The sequence below is a fragment of the Dermochelys coriacea genome, chromosome 1 (genome assembly GCF_009764565.3).
Source record: "Dermochelys coriacea isolate rDerCor1 chromosome 1, rDerCor1.pri.v4, whole genome shotgun sequence".
Lineage (NCBI taxonomy): Eukaryota > Metazoa > Chordata > Testudines > Dermochelyidae > Dermochelys > Dermochelys coriacea.
In genome coordinates, this window is record NC_050068.2 from 260,165,972 (window position 1) to 260,181,886 (window position 15,915).

Below are 15,915 nucleotides of genomic sequence, written 5' to 3' on the forward strand. Positions count from 1 at the left end.
GGTTGTTTTTGAGAATTTCATTCATCATTCATACTTCCATTTTGAAAATGAATGATCCTGGGCTGGCTCCTCAGCCAGTGTAAATCGGCAGAGCTCCATGGAGATCTGCGGCTGGAGTAAATCAGTATAGCTTTGGTTTCAGTGGAGAAATGCAAGTTGACCCTAACTGAAGATCTAGCCCAGACAGCAGGAAAACCCAAACAGAGGGGGAGCATTGGAAGTGATTTGAGGTTACTTTGATGAGTGTGTGTGAATGCAGCAGGAATGCTCCGGGAAGGGAGGAGATGGAGGCAACATGGCAACTGCTGAATGTGTTCATTTAATGGTGTGATTTGTTTTATTTTATTTTATTTATTTACTTATTTTGGTTTTGTCTTTTTATTTTATTCCAAAAAAAGAAAGAAAGAAAGTTGCTAAGAGAAGAAACTCAGATGTTCAGGGTTTGTTTCCCCACACTTTAGGTTTCTGTAATGGTGACAATTTTTATTTTAGAAGCCCAAAGGTGCAAAAACTGTCTATAGAGAATCGGATCTGTTATTTTTTATATATCTATATCCATGTATACATGACAAGAAAAAGAAACTAGAATTAAAAAAAAAAAGGCAATACAAAATGAGCCTCAGTCAGATATTAAGTGCAGTCGGTCCCCAGGCTCAGAGCTGGGGTTTGTGAACCAAACTCTTCCAAGTTCCACTGATGTGAATCCACAGTAATGCCACTGAAGTCAATGAGCCTCATTCTGCTCTCACACTGGTGTGATTCTGTTGGCATCAGCAGAGTTATCCCTGATTTAAGCATGATCAGAATCCAGCCCAATGGCAGTTGAGGGTGTGGAGGACTTCACAAGATCAGGCTCTGAGGGCAGAATTTGTGTGTGTGTGTATGTGTGTCTGCAATATCATGTCTATTTGACTCCCTAGTGACAGTTTTATGTGTGTGTTTCTCACCTTGTCTGTGTTTTGCAAAGGAGTGTGCACTTGTTGTGAGGGAGATGTATGGCTGGTTGCTGATTGGTGTCCATTGATTGTTTGGTATGAAGGCAGATTGGCCCCTGGTTCCAGAGGATCTGCTTCAGGATCAAGCTGAAAACAGGAGAATCTGATTCTCTTCCATAACTACTGCAGCAAGCCCCCTGAGACTGTACCCCTGTTTCAGGCTGGCTGTGTGGTCAAGGTTTGCTTCACCATTCACCCTCTCTACCTGTGAGAATCCATTTTTAAGAACTCACCTGTTTCATGTCCTTTCCAGCTTTATGGGTGGATAGGACAGAGGACAAAAAAATGACCCTGAAGAGCTTGAAAAAAGTAGGATGCAATCCACAGGCTCACAGGGCTCTGACACTTTTCAGAGCAAGAAAGAATGAGAGAAGGGATGAGGCAAAGAGATGGAAAGGAGTAGGGGGACAGAGAGAGGGAGGTTCAGAGGACATTGCTTCATCATATTCAGAGGAAAGAATGAATCTCCTACATTGGTTCCTGTCTAGACATTGTTTCTCTTGGAGGCAAGAGGGCTGGTGCAGCAAACCCTCTTGGAGGCACCTTCCCCGCTGGAATCAGAAGCACTGTACTGCTTGGTACATACAGATTTGCTCATCTGGTTTTTGAGCAGTTGCTTTGCCCAATAAACTGGGGCTGTGAACGTCAAACGTGTCAAGTGGAACAAAAAAAAAAGGATAAATTAACTTATGTATTTGATTTATTTGTTGAGAGTAATCTATGCTTTGTGGAGAGTGCACAACTCTGACTGCAGGCATGCTGGGGAGGACAGGAAAGCCGGAGTCCCCACCCTGGCAGGAAGGCTGCTGGTCCAGATTAATTAAAGCAATAACAAGGGTTTTAAATGTTTTTTGCACTGGTTGTTCCTTGGGTGGGTTCTTCCTGCACATTCGATCACTGGAGCAGAAGAAAAAAGAACCAGTGTGGCTCTGTATTATGGTCAATCCATAGTAGACAAAAGACTGAAATTGACTACTCTAGGTCCAATATTAGATCCAGGCATATTTTTAAACTGGAGACCTGGCTTTACACAACACAGACAGCCTACACACAGTGTGTCTTCAGTTATTTCAATTGTGGCCTTAGAGGGAATGAGACAAGGAGCTGGGAATCTGAGCTGCCCTGGGAGTAGGGTTGAGGGATAAGTATCTTGTCTGACTTAGCAATGGGAGAGGAAGCTGGGATGGAAGTGGTGCCAAATCTCCAATATATGGTCACATCTGAAACAGGTTCTCCTATTGCCGTGTTAATGTCTGTTTATTAACATGGATGGAAGATGAGTCATGTTCCAGGTAAAGCTCAGCTATGCAATACCATCCCCATGCAGGCCCCAAGAGCAGGGGTGTCATTCTTTGATGTGGCACTCCTTTCCATGGACCAGTGCTACTCCCAATTCACAGGTGGTACAAAGACCCATGACTGTAGAGATCCTAGGCCTTGCTACCTGTTAAGTGGCAGGTAATATTGATTTATAGTACAGCAGAGATCTACACTTTTTAAAACCAATCCCGGCTGCCTGGCACCACAATGTCCCATGCAAGGTTGGTGATAAAAAACAATGTTGGGAAGATGCTTGCTTGTGATGGTCAAGTGACTGACACGAAGGGGTGGTGTCAGTGTGAAATGTGTCCTTGTGCTGTCCCTTCTGGAACAGAGAAGACCATTATGCGCTTGAGACGCTGCCACTTTCAGCAGGAGGTCAGGCTGGGAAATCTGACGTCTTTTTCCATATGCAAATAATATATTTCTGCAGCCAGCATTTAATGGTGGTGCTTCATCTATATTTTTGTATGCACACTTGCCTCCACTTCTAGGCCACCTTTTTATACCGTTAAAAGGTATAGGTTTGACATCTGAGTTGGGACCTTTCAGAGTACTCCATTTGCACACAGTCTAGCCATGCTTGAGAAGTGGCAGATAGGGGTACTGCTTGCATTCTCACTGGCTCGCTTCTGAGGGGATCACCTGGATACCCCATGAACCTAGTTAGTGTAAGGACCACAGGTAGATAAGATTAGATTGGGCTTGTATCACACAAAGGAGAGTGGGGAGAACAGCTGTTCCCCCGGAGCTCCTACCATTCCTTCCTCTGCCTCATATGTATCCCCTGACTTGCTGAGACAAGCATATTCCAAGATTTGCCTAGTTCTGTCATGGTTAGGGTTCGATTCCTCCTGATGAGCCTGTTTAGGAACTACTGGAGGTTGGAAAAAACAACCACTCAGTGAACCAGAAAGACATCCCATCTCAGAATTCTTCCTAAGGCTAAGGGCCAGTTCTGCAGGAGAAGAGCACAGCCTTCAGCAATGGCCCTAGTGGAGCCAAGTCACCAAATCCTCGTATCTCTTGTTTCTGTAGTTTTCCTTGGGCTCCCATCTATCTTTGACCTCCTGCCATTTTCCAGATCATGGCCATGTCTGTGATGGTGGGTTCCCTGTCACTTGGTCTTCAATGAGATGGTGAGAGTGGCCCTCCCCAAAATGGTTGCTTTGTCTGCTTCTCCCCAGTCCCACTTGGAGGCAATTCACAAGGGAAAAGTTCCCTTATTTTTCTGGAAGCTCAAGTTCCCAGACAATTCTCCCCTTCTCTGCTGAGTCACATGGTCTCCCATACCTCTCCTACTGCGTGAATTGGTGAGGTCATGCTCATTCCCCTCCGCCTCATCAAATGGTTTGCACCCTTCACTATATTGCTCATGCAAAAGGCTTCTGGCTTAGGAAAGTGGTTACCATGGAAACAGATGACTAGGTTATCTTTAGAGAATATTTTCTCTCTCTCTTTTAATTATTTACTAACGGTTTGAAGAAGAAGAAACATTGATTGTTCCCAGAGAAAGGGAGTCGTTAAAACACAGCAGAATTTGTTGTCTTTTCCACCAGGGATTTGTGTGCATTCATTTGGATCAGGGCCTGTTCTCCGTATTTGAGAGGGTTCCTTTGGCCTTGTTGGTTTAGCGTTTATGGGGAGCCCACTTTCCCAGGCTCTCTGGGATAGGGGAGTAGGGGAAGGCAGAGCCCTCATTTCTGTGCTACTGTGGGAATTTCTGGGCTCTCAGAAGCTGTGGCGGGAGGGAGGAGGCCTGTGATGCATGCATCCGAGTGACATGAAGGAGGAATCACATGAGCCACAGGCACCATACAGAGAGGGTTGTCTGCACTCCAGTGTCACCGGTTGACAACAATTGCCATTATGTGGTGTCAGAGATGACTCTTGCTTTCCTCCATAATTGAACAGGAGCTAACTCCTATCGCTCAGACACCACTGTGTAGTGACTTGCTAAGGGCTGATGTTTTAGGTGTGTCTGCACTGGGAGATGGGGGGTGACTCTGAGCTCAAGGAGAGATATACATGCACTCGCTCGGATTGGAATGTAGCTGCAGCAGGGGCAGGGTTTGGCTGCCCTGAGTGTGTGCCTGTCAGAGATCCTAGGTGTGTACTGGGGGTGGCTAGTCATCCCGCCACTCATGCTGGTGCAACTACTTTCTATTTTTAGCACACTAGCTCAATGAGCTTGCTTGAGCTGGGAATCACCCTCCCAGCCCCAAGTGTAGACATATCCTTCGTGGTGATTGCTGTTCTTCCCAGCTCTGCTGAAAGGTTGCCACACAAAGGGAGGCATGGTGGCCAAAAAGGCATGGAGGATATTTGAATTAACATATACAAAGACACAAAAGCCAAAGCTGAGGGATCAGGAGCGCAAAACTGGATCTGGAACAAACATAAGGGCTCTGTACAGACCCATGTACTATGCACATGGTGTCACATATTCCCTCCAGCTTTACAGTCTTAGAATTACAGCAGTTAGAGATGCCAAAGGCCTATCTGATCATCCACTCTATCTCCCAGCCAGCACAGGATTATTCCCTATGAGACAATTACTAGGATTTTGTCCAGTCTGTTTTTCAACATCCTCTAGTCCTGAGGCTTTCCCTATCTCCCACAGGAAACTATCCCATAGCCTGCTACCATCAGGAAGGGCTTCCCAACATTCAGCTTCAGCTTGACCTTTCCTTTTCTTTATTTCATCCCATTGTCATTAGTTATACCCCCTATCCTACCTACCACCATAAATAATTCATCTTTCTACTTGATGTTTAGAGTGTTGAAATACTTGTAGACTGTTACTATGTCCCTCTTAAGCCGTTGCTTAGCCAAACTAGATGTATTTAGCTGTTTTAATCTTTCCTTGCCAGCCACTTCCTCGGGCTCTTTGATCATTTTCTGAGGAGTTTTCTTTATAAATCCTTTCCTCTCTCTCCTGATTTGAATCCTCCATACCCGTGTTCTGTGGGTATTATCCCAGGCACAGGGCAAAGCCCAGGCTGTCAGCCTGAGTGCTAGCCAGCCTCCTCTATGCAGGGAATCCTCTCCTCACCCACTCCAACCTGGGAATGGAGAAAGGCAGAAATACTTATCATTTCCTCCATGCAAGGGAATGGATCCCCTTTCAGCACTGCTGCTTGACACAGCGACCTGCCATATTCCCCCCCTTCTAGATGCCTCTCTCCCCTAAATAAAAACCAGGTAGGCAGTGCCTACTTTGCCTGCCTTGCACCCACCACCACTAGTTTCATTATGAACTATGAAGAGAAGTTAGACTTATGGGACAGCAGTGACCAGGATCACCCTTTTATAGCAAATCTGCACCTTAGTGCACTTGTTTTCCCTCCAGTTTTCTGCCCAATTCTCAATGCTTTTTTTTTAATTACCATACTTGAGTTGTTAGCTAATTTTTAAGTTTATTAGCTAATTACTTAAATACTATGGGTCCTACTCCTTTGAGGTGCTGATTGCCATAAATTCCCTCTTAAGTCAATGGGTGTTGACTTTTCTGTCCATGGGAAATTGGGTTTTTGATCAAAAGAAATTTCAACTTTTCATCAAAAACCAAAATGCCTGAAAACTGAACTTTTCTGGGATGTGGCCAAAAAACAAAATGTTTCTGACAAAAACTGATATATTTCTATTCTGAAATGCCACTGTGGTGTCTCATGGGAATTGTGTCTCAGGGACCTCATGCTCCCAATTGCTTCTGTGCATCACCTCCCCAGCAGGAGTTCATCTCCCATGAGCCATAGCAGCCCCTCATCAAGAAAGGAGGCCATGATGCATCATGGGTGATGTATTCCGATTAGGAATCCCAGGCTATAGACGTGAATGGGAGAATGAGCTATCCAAACTACAAATCCCATGAGGCACCACATCAGCATTTCAGAATCAAAATATTTCAGGTTTTTGACGAAATATTTCAGATTCAGATGTTTTATCAAAAATGCAATATTTTCTGAGGAAAAATGTCAATGAAAACCAAATTATTTTTTACTTTTTTTTTTCAAAGTTTTCCACAGGAGGAAAACCTCCATTTTCAAGTTCAAGGTGTAGAAAAGGGTTTAGCATTTTGCACTGGCAGTCCCCTTGGATGCATGCCATCCAGCTCAGAGGATTTGCATATGTTCAGATATTCCAGATATGCCCTTCCCCAGTCTTTATTAATAGATGTTTTACAGGATCTGCCTTACTTCTCAATTGTTCAACATTATTTATGTTTCTGGCTAAAGACAGGTTTCAGATTGGAACTTGCCATCTCAGCCATTTGTGAATTATCATTAATTTCCTTCATCTCATTTATTAATGAACTAGTTCTTCTCTAGCACTTTTCCTTCCCCATTACTAAAAGCCTTTCTTATTCCTCCTAAGATGTGGCTATGGTCTGAAAAATGATTGTAGAATATAGCATTGTAGGGGTTAGTGTTTATTGTCTTCAAATTGCTTCCAGATCCGAAGTGCTCAGTTTACAGATAAAATGATGCTTTTTCGTATTGGCCAACACCACAAACTCCACCTGGGTCCAGATGGGAGAAAGCCAAGCTGGGCTCTCTCTCCAGCAGCAGCAGTAGCAATGAAGATTCTACAGGCAGAATTCTGCCCTTGCTTATGCCTTCAGTGGCGTTGCACAGATGTAACCGAGAGCAGGATTTGGCCCTGTAATTGCCTGCAAGATGCTTTGCATATTCTCTGAGATGTGGAGCGCCCTGGGCTCCCATTGACTTCTGTAGGAACTGAGGGGACTCAGCACCTCACCGGATCAAGGCCTTCATTAACAATTAGGTTGTTGCCAAGTAAGCCACAACAGACTCCAGCTTGCTTACAAAACCCCTTCTTCCCCCCTTCCTTCTCCAAGCCATACTGGGGTGCTGGGCTATAAGGAATACAAATCTGAACCATCTCATTTTTAGTCACTAAAGTCAGCAGCTCTGTGCCAGGGAGCAGACCTGTAGAATAAGAAAGGGTCATTTCTACAAGATCGCTTTTGTGACTACAAGAGCACTCTAACACCTTTGGCTCACACTATCTTAGCTGCTCTTAGTATTTTCCCCTCCAACTCTCAAGTGATTCTGTATTCTTGTTTAGTTACTTCCTCCGGTTTCTGTGTCAGTGCAGACTTTCCTACCCTCAGGTCTGTGAGCATTCCTTTGTGAAACCACACTGGCCTCTATGTCAGTCCCACCCTTGCAGAGTATTCTCCTCTGGCTGAAATCATCTCGCTGTGAGTCACCAGCGGTACCTCCAGTGGCCACATTGGAGTGTTTCCTGCTTTGCTGTGAGAGCCCTCCCCTCCCCACCCCCGCCCCAGTGTAGGTCAGGCATCTTACAGAGCCTGTAAGAGTGTCCCCACAAAGGCAGATAGCTAGGACCCAGTATAAACAAATGTACCAGTCACCCCTTGATCTGTAAGAAGTACAAACATGGGCTCAGCTCCCAGTCAGATTAAGCCAGCCATTGTGCTCTGGGCAATCCAGTAACCATTCAGAAATAAACAAGGAGGAGACTCTACTGACTACACAGTGAAGCATCTTTTAATCCAAGCTTTTGTTCTTGAATCATAAAGTGTATTTGGAGAGGTACCAATCCACATATGCCCAGGATAAGCACCAGTGACTGGGATCATCTCACACACCCCAGGATAAACATCGGAGACCCGTACTGCCCCACAGGCCTCTGGGATAAGCACCGGGGACCTGTACCACCCCACACATATACCGGGTAAGCCTAGGACCTGCTCCATCAAAATTAACAAGGAACTGTTAATTTTTTTCCCCCTTACAAATACCTCTTAGATTTAAAAAAATAACAATAATTAAACAAATCCAGCCAACCTCATTTCGTCTCCAAGTGTGTCCTCCCAAAACCTGTTATTTTATCTTCTCCTCAAATGCCTTTCCACTACCTCCCTTGCTGAGCTTTGTAAGGGGTTTTGTTTCAAGCATTCCAGCTTAGGCCACATGCAGAAATGCTCCACGCAGTCTGTGCAATGATAGGAATGTCTAACCATGGGCCGAGGGTGACAAGAAGTTGTGTGTAGGTGTGGGGAGAGGATTCCCTCTGCCAGGGTGAATCCCAGTCTTCCTCCCCCACCTGATATACTCCTCTCCCTCTTTTAATGATGAACTTCCAGTCGAATGTGCAGTTTAGATCATGCGACAGGATTTTAAGCCTAGCTGTCAATGGTTAGTAGCTACTGTTATATTTGGTCCAGGGTGGGGAGAAAATAACCCAACGACCAACAGTATTGTACTGAATTTTTTTTAAAAGGCTGTTTTTGAAATACATTGGGATCTGGCTGACATTTATTACTTCGTCTCTTGTGTCTGCCATGGTGGGTGTGGGCAAGGGCTGTGTGGACGGTTATAATGGATTTCTCTCTAGTGGACCTTTTTCATAGATGTATGTAGGCAACAAGCAGCCCAGCTTGTGCATGCGGGAAATTGCTCACTGTAATCTCTTAATGGAACAGATACAGACAGTGAACCCCCAGACCCAACTGGGGTCATGGAAGCTCAAGGTTTTGCTTGGAGGGGGGGGGGAAAGCAGGGCAGCAGGGTTATTTGGTGACCCTGCCTGCCTGAAGACAGTAGAATGCAGTTCCTGCTAGAACCTGCCAATGCTACTCCCGGAGCAACCAGTAGAGGTTGCACAAGAGCAATGCACGCTCCTGGGCGGAGCTCTCTAGAGCGAGCCAACCCTGCAGCTGGATCAGCATAGGTCTCGACTCAGATGGCGCTACGGTGAGTTATACCTGCTAAGGACCCAGCCCTTCATCTTCATAGTGCTACCAACCTGTCAGCCCAGAGGTGAGAGCTCCCCCACACCCTATCAGCTCGCTTGCTTGCTGAATCCACATATGGCCACAGGCACTCACGGCTGGTCTATTATAAAGCTTTGGGTGTCCTTTTAAATCTCCAAAATCCGAAGAGTTTGTGTCACTAGATGCTTGGTCCTGCACCAGTGATCAGAGGCTGAATTCAGCAGCATTCTGTAAATTAACCCTCCCTCATACTGTAACTTATGGCATGTCTACACTGGAGCGGGAAGACAGACCCGTGAAGTGTAGCCACAGTGGCATGAGCCATGGGCAGGACTAGCCACCCGAGCATGTACCTATGATCTTGGCCTGGCACACACTTGGGGCAGTTAGCACCTCCCGCCATTGCAGATATACTAGTTTTAGCACCCTAGTGCAGGCAGAGCTAGCGAGGGTATGTCTGCTCGAGCTGGATTTAATCTTCCATGTGAGCCTCCCTGGTACCTTCTTTATTAATGGAATCTCAATGGGCATAACTTCCACCTCAAGGCTCCGGACGAAGGTGTAAGTGGCTGTAAATTAAACTGACCCCCACTCTTTACACTTTCTTCTTGCCCCAGATCTCCCCTCGCTTGCAGTTACTCCTGAATGCCACCTGCATAGCTGAGAGCAGAATCGTGTCCTTGATGTGTAAGTGACACCAATTCTCCCAGACCCCGCTCAGCAATGCCTAGCATGGGTGTGATAGTTCTAAGGAGGCCCGGTTCTGCTCACACTGGTGTAAATCCAGAATACCACCATGGATGTCAATGGAGTTACACCAGTGCAAGTGGGATCAGAATCAAGCCCAAGCAGTCTGAGGGCATGTCTACACAGCCAGTGGAAGTGAGCTTCCCACCCCAGATCAAGAGACTCAGGCTAGCAGGGCTTGTACTAGCGCTCTAAAAATAGCTGTGTACACAGCGCTCTGATATTGCAGCTTGGGCTCTGAAGCTTGAGGGGGTAGGAGTTCGGCTTCAGAGCCCGAGCGCCACGCTGAACTGCAGTGTCAGAGTGCTGGCTACACAGCTGTTTTTAGTGCACTAGCTCACTCCCACAGGCTGTGTAGACATACCGTAACTGAGCCTACAGAACAGGAGTCAAAATCAGTGTTGCAGGATTAAGGAACTCTGGCTGAAAATGAGTTGCTTCCCACTCACCAGCAGAGAGCCAAAGGGAGAGTAGCAGCAGTAGTAGCAGCTACCTTCTGCCAGGTTGAATTCCTTAGGGCAGAGAGGGCTAGCTGGTGCAGGGAAATGTAATTTACCCTGACCCCACTGCAGCTGTGAGCAAATCTTATTGTGTTTCTGAGCATTGGTACCACAGCAATCTGGGTGTGAACGAGAGCTTGCCACAACAGCACAAAGGAAATAAGAAACTTTGCCCCAACTCTGAATCTCCAAAAGCTGTTTTGTTGCCCAGTTAACCTGTGAGAGTTTTGCTTTTACGGCTAAGCTCATGAACATTTTCTATTGAGACAAGGAACCGCTACAGAAAATGAACTTATTTCTAGCATGGCTGAAACCGGAGTCCGTGAAATCTCACAGCCAAATGAATGTTCTCATGATCTTTGCAGCCTCTGTGGCCAGACCAGCTAGACCTGGAGCATTTGGATGCTGCTGCAAACCAAACCTTTTACCCAGGTCAAGTCAGCATAATGCTTGGAACAGCTGACACATGCATCTCAGCTAGCCCGGACTCTGGTTCTGTATAAGGCTACCCAGTGGCAGCTTAGTCCAGTGCATCCTGGCCTGCCTGGTAAATGACTCTTATTTGTGCCTGGAGGAACACAATGTTTTAATGTTTAGTTCTGCACAGCAAGGCAAAAATACTGTTCAGTTACCAAAGAGGTGAAGAGCATTGTGGGAGATTTGTACTAATTATGGAGGAAGCTAGTTAAAGGTCCAGAGGAGGCCAGGATCTGAATCTGGCCTGTGTGACCCAGCCAGTCTGCCTCTCAGGACAACCTCCAGGTGCAGATTTCCTCCCTCCAGTCTAGCTCTAGTTGCTGCAACATTTTGCTGCTCTGTAGCTACTGTGGGAATGAGCACAGAGGCTCATGTGGCACTTGGAAGGGAATTGATCACAAGTGACTGAATAAATCTGCTCCAATAAAAGTCCAGAGACAGAAAACTGAAGCAGGCTCATGGCATCCTCCCCCTGCCCAGACACACACACCAGATTACTGCTGGCAACACCCTCTCCCCCTTAAGGGACATGGCCCAGAGACGGAGGAAGCCAGTGTGCTGTTCTAATGCATTAATATTTCAAGTGCTCAGGTAGGGCAGGAAAGGTGCACACTCACTGCTTTGTTGTTAGTTGGTTTGCATTCACAATGATGCAATGGTGTCTAATTTTATGCTTTACTGACTTCAGAGTCGCCTTCATTTATATCATTCAGCTCAGCAGTTAAAGGGCTGGTCTCCCATATAAAGGAGTCTGAACTATATGTTTCAGAGTAGCAGCCGTGTTAGTCTGTATCCGCAAAAGAAAAGGAGTATTTGCGGCACCTTAGAGACTACATGCATCCGATGAAGTGAGCTTATGCTCTAATAAATTTGTTAGTCTCTACGGTGCCACAAGTACTACTTTTCTTTTTTTGAACTATATGTGTCTGCCATATTTGTGAATTAAGCGCTGTGTGCAAGAGAGAGCGAAATAATGTTTGCTTATCCGTTTCTGTAGGAGACTGTGCTAGTATGAGAATAAATCTATGCTTATCCGTTTCTGTAGGAGACTGTGCTAGTATGAGAATAAATCTATGTAAATGACTGGGGTATAATAGAATGTACTTGACTGCAAGAGCAGCATTGGCTGTGACAGGGCACTGGACCAGCTTCCAACTTGGGCTTCTACTGTCAGCCCTAAAACTGACCTGCCATGTAATCTTGTGCAAGTCATTTAAATTAACCTCCCTGTGCCTCAGTTTTCCAGTCTGTATAGTGTAAAATATTTACCCTTCTGTGTGAAGTGCTTTGAGAGCTACAGCACTCTCTGTGTGCTAACTAGTGCATGTGTAAACGCACAGGTGATTTTGTATATGCATGGATGTGTGTATCTGCCAGTCGTTATGGGCCAATTTTTCAGAAGAGCTCAGCTTCCATGAGTGGGATTTTCAAAAGCACTGAAGTGTGTCATGAGCACGTCTCCCTGAAAGTCTGTCGAATTTGGGCGCCTAACTCACTTAGGATTTTGAAAATTTCACCCTAAACTGAATGGCCAGATTTTCAGCAGTGTTCAGCAGGCTGGTGCCCTGGGGCTGCTGAGTTCTTTTGCCCCGATGTGTGTCAGAGTCTGCTATGCAAGTGTCTGAGCATGTGCATAGGTATGCTATGACTGCATGCATGAGGGCACATGTGCTGATCTGTTCATGTGAGAGGATGAGAATATGCAAGAATGTGCTTGAAAACATGTAAGTGTGTGAATGGTGGTGCAGCGAGTCAGTGACACTGTTTGCCTAATGCCCTCACTCATAAAGCTTGCGCTGCAGGATGGGAGCCCAGATCCCCTCTGAGTCTCCAGCAGGCTTACACATCTCTCCTAATGGGAACAGGAGACCAGTCACTCCAATCCTCACCACTTTGATTTATCTCAGTGTGATTTAATGCCCCCATTTGCATGGAAGGAACCACTCCGCCTCTCCTTGCCAGCACTGCTATAACTCTCTCTGCCTGTCACTCAGCTCCTTCAGGGACAGCAGACTGGTAATGAAGCTACACTGGAGTGACAGCCGCTAATACAATTAAAACTACATGAAAAACGAAGGGCAGAGGGGAGGGAAATGAGAGTTCAAAGGAATAAGCAACAACTCCTCTCTCCACTCCGGTTTGTGCATGTGTGTATGCTCTATGTCAGCAGTTTTACCAACAAACCTTCAGGATCCAGCAAAAGAACATAAGGTGTTTCAGGGGCAGGGAAAGGCTGCACAGCCCATCACTTTAGCACCTTCTTGGATCTATCTGAATTTTCCTTCCTGCTTTTTCCAACAGCCCCTCTAGTCCCTCCTCCCTGTCCCAGAAACCAGCAGTTCTCTTGAACTCTTCTAGTCTGCCTCAGTTTATTGATATTCTCTCTGGCTTTAGTTCCATTGCTGGCCCCTTTTGCATGAGATGGGAGCTGCTGAAGGTCCCTGTTTGCCCCAGATTTCTTCATTTTGGAGACTGGCCCCATCATGTTTGTTTACCTCTCAATGGTGTGAAAAATCCCTCTGAGCCAATGCAGGGCCTTCCCTGACTCTGAATGCCTGGACTGGGGCACTGTCCTTTTATCCAGTGAGAACAAGCCCAGTTTCCTTATCCTTTTCCCATGCCTCTGAGCCTTCCCACCTGCTCTCAACTTTGCTGCCCTCTGCTGTGCCCCTCCAGGGTAGGGTTGGGGCCAGCACACTACACAGAGGCCTTGATTCTGGGCCAGGACCCAACCCTTTTATGATGCTTCAGAGCCCCTAGGTACCAACCCCTCACTGGGAATATACTTTTCCTCCCCTCATAGCCCTGACAAAGGAGTGTGCCAGGAGGCCAGAGGAGGTGTGGCCAAAGTGCTGGCACAGCTCTATGGGAAGCTGTAGGCAGCAGATGTAAGTTAGAGCAGCTTCTGGGGTCTCCAGAGCAGACCAGAATTCAGGAGGCACAAAGGAATGCACAGGCACATATGGCCCTCTCCCCCTTCCCTGGGCTGCATTTCCCACGCTGCAAAGCGCACAGGGCTCAGCTCAGAATCTGGGCCAGTATCCCAGATGGAGTCAAAAAATATCACAGTATGATCCAAGGCTTGATCTCCTCCCTTTAGGACAGTTACCAGCGACAGAGGCCCAATCGGGGTTTACAGGAACCGTACATAGTAAGAGCATAGCCAAGGCATAATATCCTTCTAGACGCGATTAGTAAAGAATTAAAGGAGGGTAATTTAATTAATGCCAATCAACACGGATTTATGGAAAATAGATCCTGTAAAATGAATGATATCTGCTTTTTGGATGAGATTACAAGTTGGGTTGATACAGGTAACAGTGTTGATGTAATATACTTAGACTTCTTTAAGGCATTTGACTTTATACCATACAGCATTTTGATTAAACAACTAGAACCTGTTAAAAGGTGGCTAACTGGTAGTTCTCAAAATATAACTGTAAATGGAGAATCATTATCAAATGGGTGTATTGCTATGGGGTCCTGCAGGGATCAGTTCTTGGCTCTAGGCTATTTAACATTTTTAACAATGACCTGGAAGAAAACAAAAACTCATCACTGGCAAAGTATTCGGCTGACAACAAAAATTGGGGGAGTGGCAAATAATGAAGTGGACAAGTCACCGATCCAGAGTGATTTGGATTGCTTGGTAAGCTGGGCACAAGCAAACAATAAGCATTTTAATATGGCTAAATGTAAATGTGTACATCTAGGACCAAAGAATGTAGGCCATACTTAGACTTTGGGGGGATTCTATCATGGGAAGAACAGTGACCCTGAAAAAGATTTTGGAGTGATGGTGGATCAGCTATACATGAGCTCCCAGTGAGAGGTGCTGTCCATAAATTACCTAATGCTGGGGGTCCTTAATTGTGCTTGTTTGTTTCAGTGTTACAAGAGGTGGGTGGGTCTTGAGAAATCACCAAAAAATGAGTTATGTAATTTATGGACATCCCTGACACCATGGCCAAAAGGGCTAATGCAATTCTTGGATGCTTAATCTGTGGAATCTCATGCAGGAGTTGAGAGGTTATGTCACCCTTCCTCTGTATTTGGTACTGATTTGACCGCTGCTGGAATACTGTGGCCAGTTCTGTTGTCTACAGTTCAGGAAGGATGTTGCTAGTTGGGGAGAGGGTTCAGAGAAGAGCCAGGAGAATGATTAAATGGTTAGAAAACCTGCCTTATATACTAGTAGGTTCAAGGATTCCATCTATTTAGCTTAACAAAGAGAAAGTTAGGGGGTGACTTGATTACAGCCTATAAGTACCTACATGGGGAACAGATATATAATAACGGGCTGTTCAATCTAGCAGAGAAAAGTAGAACACGATCCAGTGCCTGGATGTTGAAGCTAGACAAATTTAGACTGGAAGTGAGGAGTAACTTTTTAATGGTGACAGTACAATTTACCAATGGTCATGGTGGATTCTCCATCACTGGCAATTTTAAATCAAAACTGGACGTGTTTCTGAAAGATCTGTGCTAGGAATTATTTGGGGGAAGTTCTCTGGCCTGTGCGAGACAAGAGGTCAGGCTAGATGATCACAGTGGTCCCTTTTGGCCTTGGAATCGATGAAGCCCAGCACTCAAACTCAAATCTCACTTGGCCAGGCTGACCCACTTAATGCTTCTGAATACGGTATCTCACTGATCTCCACATCCAGGCCCCGCCCCCTCCCCCATTTTGAAAGGAAAGGGGACTGCTAGAAAGAGACATGCAGGTTACGATGATAAAAAAAGAGTCAAATTAGTTGAAATAATTCATCCAGACTGAAACAAATTAATAGCTTCCCTTTGGTTTCCTTGTTGGGTCTCTTCAAACAAACCCCTCCTCCTCCTCCCAGGAGCCCCTTCTCTTCCCCTGTATCCCGATACCTCACTCCCTCAGCCTTTCTTATTGTACCAAATGGAATGCCTAAGGTGGCCTGAGCTGGTCCACCATTCCTTTTGTTGGCTGCCATTAATCTAGGTAATCAGTTGTATCTGAAGCACCATTATTAATCCTTTCATCAAAACTAGATGTACCTAGGTGACTCTGTGTGTGCCCGGGGAGAGAGGGATGGTATTTCACTGTGAGTATACTTGTTTGTGTCATGCAAGCTGTGTT